The 6798-nt window shown below is 39.9% G+C and overlaps 1 non-coding gene across 1 annotated transcript; it reads right to left on the reverse strand.

The window, feature by feature from the left end:
- Positions 1-6115: 6115 nt before the first annotated feature.
- LOC148580505 (small nucleolar RNA R71) lies at positions 6116-6224 on the reverse strand. Its single transcript, XR_015897411.1, has one exon. It is a non-coding gene; the product is annotated as a small nucleolar RNA R71 (small nucleolar RNA).
- Between the last annotated feature and the right edge of the window lie 574 nt (positions 6225-6798).

Here is a 6798-nt window from a genome sequence, read left to right on the forward strand (position 1 = left end):
TTTCTATTCAATTCAACTTATTCCGCTTCTAAGATATTCATTCGCACTTCAACCTGAATGTGATGAACGTGACAATCATCATCATTCCTTATGAACGCGTTCCTGACAACCACTTCCGTTCTACCTTAGATTGAATGAGTATCTCTTAGATCTCTTAATCAGAATCTTCGTGGTGTAAGCTAGATTGATGGCGGCATTCATGAGAGTCCGGAAAGTTTAAACCTTGTCTGTGGTATTCCGAGTAGGACTCTGGGATTGAATGACTGTGACGAGCTTCAAACTCGCGAGTACTGGGCATAGTGACAGACGCAAAAGGAGGGTGAATCCTATTCCAGTATGATCGAGAACCTCAGATGATTAGCCGTGCTGTGACAGAGCATTTGGACCATTTTCACAAGAGGATAGGATGCAGCTATTGGCAAGGGTGACGCCTCCAGATGATTAGCCATGCAATGACAGCGCATCAGACCATTTTCCAGAGAGGATCAAAAGTAGCCATTGACAACGGTGATGTCCTTACATAAAGCCAGCCATAGAAAGGAGTAAGACTGATTGGATGAAGATAGCAGGAAAGCAAAGGTTTAGAGGGATGAAAGCATCCCCATGTATTTATCTGAAATTCTCACCAAGGATTTACATAAGTGTTTCTATCCTTATTTCATGTTTACTTATTATTTAATTTCGAAAACTCCATAACCTTTTGATATCCGCCTGACTGAGATTTACAAGATGACCATAGCTTGCTTCATACCAACAATCTTCGTGGGATCGACCCTTACTCGCGTAAGGTTTATTACTTGGACGACCCAGTGCACTTGCTGGTTAGTTGTGCGAAGTTGTGATAAAAATTTGAGATTACCATTGAGCGTACCATGTTGATGGCGCCAATGATGATCACAATTTCGTGCACCAGAGGATTCGGCGATGTAGGGGAGGGTTTTAGGAGGGAAATGGTTTGAATTTGAATGGTGAGGTAGGTGGGGTTTAATGATGGATGGATGTGGGTTGGTGAAGAGATTATGGAGAAGAGGGTAGGATTTGATAGGTGAGGGGTTTTTGGGGAAGAGGTATTGAGGTGATTGGTGAATGGTATTTGGGGAAGGATGTTATGGGAAGGTATGAAGAAGAGAGAGAGATGAGGTAGGTGGGGATCCTGTGGGGTCTACATATCCTGAGGTGTCAAGGATTTCTTATCCCTGCACCATATAGCGTGCAAACGCCCCCTTGATTGCCAATCCTGGTGTTAAACGCCAGGTTGCGGCCCATCTCTGGCGTTTAACGCCAGCTTTTCTCCCCTTTCTGGCATTTAAATGCCAGCTTTTCTCCCTTTTCTGGCATTAAACGCCAGCTCTGTACCCATTTCTGGTGTTAAACACCAGTCTCGTGCCCATTTCTGGCGTTAAACGCCCAGAGTGGTGCCAGACTAGGCGTTTAACGCCCATTCTGCTACCCTTACTAGCGTTTAAACGCCAGTAAGCTTATCCTCCAAGGTGTGCTATTTTTAATACTGTTTTTCATTCTGTTTTTGCTTTTTCAATTATTTTTGTGGCTTCGCATGATCATCAACCTACAGAAAACATAAAATAACAATGAAAAATAAATAGATATAATTAAATTGGGTTTCCTCCCAACAAGCACTTCTTTAATGTCAATAGCTTGACAGTGGGCTCTCATGGAGCCTCACAGATACTCAGAGCATGATGATGGCCTCCCAACACCAAACTTAGAGTTTGAATGTGGGGGCTCTATTTGACTCTGCATTGAGAGAAGATTTTCATGCTTCCTCTCCATGGTTACAGACGGAGATCCTTGAGCTTTAAACACAAGGGAGTCCTCATTCACGTGAAGGACCAATTCTCCTCTGTCAACATCAATCACAGCTTTTGCTGTGGTTAGGAAGGGTCTGCCAAGGATGATGGATTCATGCATACACTTCCCAGTGTCTAAGATTATGAAATCAGCAGGGATGTAGTGGCCTTCAACCTTTACCAAGACATCCCCTACAAGTCTATAAGCCTGTTTCCATGAATTGTCTGCCATCTCTAGTGAGATTCTTGCAGCTTGCACCTCAAGTATCTTGTCTCTTCTGAGGTAATCTCTGCCTAGTCAAGTCATCCAGTTCTTTGGTGAGCAAGGGGGGTTCATACTCCCAAGTCTCATTACCAAATAACTTGGCATTTAGCTTCATGATTGCTCTAAGGTACTTAGCAACTTGCTCTTCAGTAACATCTTCATCCTCTTCAGAGGAAGAATACTCATCAGAGCTCATAAATGGCAGAAGTAAATTCAATGGAATCTCTATGGTCTCTGTATGAGCCTCAGATTTCCATGGTTTCTCATTAGGGAACTCCTTGGAGGCCAGTGGACGTCCATTGAGGTCTTCCTCAGTGGAAATCACTGCCTTTCCCTCCTCTATGCATTCAGCCATGTGGGTCGTGTTTATGGCCTTGCATTCTCTCTTTGGGTTCTCTTCTATATTGCTTGGGAGAGTACTAGGAGGGAGTTCAGTAACTTTCTTACTCAGTTGACCCACTTATACCTCTAAATTTCTAATAGAGGACCTTGTTTCAGTCATGAAACTTTGAGTGGTCTTAGTTAAATATGGTTGCTAAGTCAGATTGGCTCTGCTTAGAATTCTCTGTCTGTTGCTGAGAAGGTGATGGAAAAGGCTTGCTATTGCTAAACCTATTTCTCCCACCATTACTGTTGTTGAAGCCTTGTTGAGGCCTCTGTTGGTCCTTCCATGAGAGATTTGGATAATTTCTCCATGAAGGATTATAGGTGTTTCCATAGGGTTCTCCCATGTAATTCACCTCTTCCATTGCTGGGTTCTCAGGGTCATAGGCTTCTTCTTCAGAGGAAGCCACCTTAGTACTGCGTGATGCTGCTTGCATTCCAGACAGACTCTAAGAAATCATATTGACTTGCTGAGTCAATATTTTGTTCGGAGCCAATATGACATTCAGAGTATCAATCTCAAGAACTCATTTCTTCTGATTTGTCCCATTATTCACAGGATTCCTATCAGAAGTGTACATGAATTGGTTATTTGCAACCATTTCAATGAGTTTCTGAGCTTCTGCAGGCGTCTTCTTCAGATGAAGAGATCCTCTAGCAGAGCTGTCCAATGACATCTTGGACTGTTCAGACAGACCATCATAGAAGATACCTATGATGCTCCATTCTGAAAGCATATCAGAAGGACGCCTTCTGATCAATTGCTTGTATCTTCCCCAAGCTTCATAGAGGGATTCACCTTCCTTCTGTCTGAAGGTCTGGACTTCCACTCTAAGCTTACTCAATTTTTGAGGTGGAAAGAACTTTGCCAAGAAGGCGTTGACCAGCTTTTCCCAAGAGTTCAGGCTTTCATTAGGTTGTGAATCCAACCATATTTTAGGTCTGTCTCCTACAGCAAAGGGAAAAAGCATAAGCCTGTAGACCTCGGGATCAACCCCATTGGTCTTGACAGTGTCACAGATTTGCAAAAATTCAGCCAAAAACTGATGAGGATCTTCTAATGGAAGTCCATGAAATTTGTAATTCTGTTTCATCAGAGAAACTAATTGAGGTTTAAGCTCAAAGTTTTTTGCTCCAATGGCAGGGATAGAGATGCTTCTCCCATAGAAGTCGGGAGTAGGTGCAGTAAAGTCACCAAGCACCTTCCCTGCATTGTTGGCATTGTTGTTATTTTCGACTGCCATGTCTTCTTCTTGTTTGAAAATTTCTGTTAGGTGATGCGTGAGCATCTTGTCTATCTTTTCCTAGTGAATTTGCATCTAAATTGTTGAATTTAATTAAGAATTAATTATATTTTAGCCACTATGGATGCTATTTTGAGTTTTGTACAATACTGTTTATTTTAGGTAGCTTTTGGCGGAATTTGATGGAGTTTCTGCAGAGAAAGAGAAGAAGCCAAGGAGATGACCAGCGAATACCGACGCGGACGCATGGCTCACGCGACCGCGCGGACTGGAGGAAATCGCAATGACGCGATCGCGTGCCTGACACGAATGCGTGGACTGGAATCTGCACAAATGACGTGAACGCGTGGGTGACGCAAACGTGTCACATGCGCCACGTGCAGAAAATGTAGAAAAACGCTGGAGACGATTTCTGGGCTGTTTTGACCCAGTTCTTAGCCCAAAAATCACAGATTAGAAGCTGCAGAATGGACAAATTAAGTGGTCTCACCCATCAGCTGAAGACTTGTTAATTAATTCGAATTTAAATTCAAATCTTATTTTAGGAAAAGATATTATTTTAATTTTAATTTTAGAAATTTGATTTTTAAATTATTAGGATTAGTTATAAAAGGGATCCCAACAGGGTGGTTCCAACACAACATATTCCACAACATTATTCCATACAAATTTATATTCCGTATTCCATGAGCAACTAATCCTCCACTGTTAAGGTTAGGAGCTCTGTCTATTGTATGGATTGATAATATTATTTTTCTATTTTAATTCATGTTTTGATTTATGTTCAATAATTGTTTTCGTTCTTTATTTTATGACTTGGGTGGAACGGAAGTATAACCCATGTTCTATTTGAGTTCTTGTAAAACTTGGAAAAGCTCTTTACTTGAACAATAGCTTGAAAACATATTATCCTGAATTTCTAATTGTTCGTATTTAACGGGATACGTGACATATAATCCCTTTATTTTTGGATAATTAGGATTCTTGTGGCATATAAACTAGAATTTGATCATCACCCTCTAATTGGAATTAATTGACCAAGGAATTGGCAGTTGATGAATTTTAGAGGAGACTAGGAAGGTCTAAGGAATTAGGGTCTAGTCACAATTAATTTGCCAAGAATTAAATCTTGCATGATTAAAATAGTTAATAAGAAAAGTCAATCCAGAAAATAGATAACTCTGAAACCTTAACTGCCTTCTCTATATATTATTCCCAACTTAATTACTTGCCCTTCTTCATTATTTTTGATATTGTTTAATGTCTTTTATATTGCATCTCAACACCAATTTTTGTTTGTCTAACTAATCCTATCAAACACTATTGTTGCTTAGTCCATCAATCCTCGTGGGATCGACCCTTACTCATGTAAGGTATTACTTGGTACGACCCGGTGCACTTGCCGGTAAGTAAGTGTGGTTGTAAATTACCGCACCATGTTTTTGGCGCCGTTGCCGGGGATTGATAGTGATTAACAACTATTCGTTGTTTGATTGCTTAGATTAGATAATTTTTTTATATTTTTTTTATTATTAATTTTTATTTTACATTTTTTTACATTATTTTTTTCCTTTACGTTATTTACTTTCTTTTCCTTCTCGTTTATATCCCCCTTCCCCTGTTTCATTTTTCATTTTTTTATTTTTATTAATTAAAAAAATTTAGTATTAATATTTTTCCTTAATTTCTGAAATTAAGTTTGGTGTTACCCAGTTAATTTTATTTTAATTTTCCTGTTTCATTTTTCTTTTAAATTTTCAAAATTTTTATTTATTTAGATAGTATTTTTATTTTATTATTTTACACAGGTTACCTCACAGGGACTTCTCTGCACTCTGACGTAGAGAGTCCCATTTTTTCTTGTTTTCTGCTTGTGTATACGCAGGAATAGAGACAAAGAACATCTCTTAGACTTTGATCCTGAACCTGAAAGAACTTTCAGGCGGCGTTTACAACAAGCAAGACTTAGCAAGGTTGCAGAATCCACTATGGCAAATAATAATGCTAATGCCAATATGGTAAATCCGAATGGGGATGATCAACAGAGGAGAGTGCTTGGCTCTTATTCTGCCCCTACTGCAGATCTTTATGGAAAAAGTATTGTGGTGCCTCCTATAAATGCAAACAACTTTGAGTTGAAGCCACAACTGGTCACCTTGGTGCAACAAAATTGCCAGTATCATGGACTTTTTCATGAAGATCCAAATCAGTTCATATCTGATTTTCTGCAGATATGTGATACTGTGAAGACAAACAGAGTGAATCCAGTGGTGTACAGACTCATGCTTTTCCCGTTTGCTCTGAGGGATAAAGCAAAGCTATGGCTAGATTCCCAACCAAAGGAGAGTCTGAATACTTGGGAAAAAGTCGTTACAGAATTTCTCACTAAATTTTTCCCACCAAAGAAGATGACTAAACTTAAGTTGGAGGTTCAGACCTTCAGACAGAAGGAGGGTGAAACTCTTTATGAAGCTTGGGAGAGATACAAGCTACTAACTAGGCAATGCCCTCAAGACATGTTCTCCAAATAGACCCAACGGATATCTTTTATGAAGGCTTCGGTGAGATGTCCAAGATGAGCTTAGATACTTCTGCAGGCGGTTTATTGCACAAGAAGAAGACACCAGAGGAGACTATTGAGCTGATTGAATTAGTTTCAAGCAACCAATATCTCTACTCATCTAACAGGAATCCTATGAACTCTGAGACCTCTCAAAAGAGAGGTGTGTTGGAAGTAGAAGCTGTTAATGCTCTTCTTGCTTAGAACAAGCCTATGTCTCAGTAGATAAATCTACTTACTCAACAGATGGGTGGCATGCAAGTCTCAGCTATCAACACTCAAAATCCACCCCAAGATACCTCCCATGACATGATAGGTAACTTTATGCAAAATGATAATTATGATTATGCTCAACCCTCTTCTGAACAGGTGAATTACATGGGGAGTGGTCCTAGAAATCCCAACAATGATCCATATTCTAAGACATACAATCAGGGGTGCAGGAATCACCCAAATTTTGGGTGGAGAGATCAACCTCAGAGACCTCAGAACTTCAACAATAGTTCTCAGGGTGGTTTTCAACAGAACAACCATAAT

The sequence above is a fragment of the Arachis ipaensis genome, chromosome B10, assembly GCF_059453495.1.
Source record: "Arachis ipaensis isolate K30076 ecotype BB chromosome B10, ASM5945349v1, whole genome shotgun sequence".
Lineage (NCBI taxonomy): Eukaryota > Viridiplantae > Streptophyta > Magnoliopsida > Fabales > Fabaceae > Arachis > Arachis ipaensis.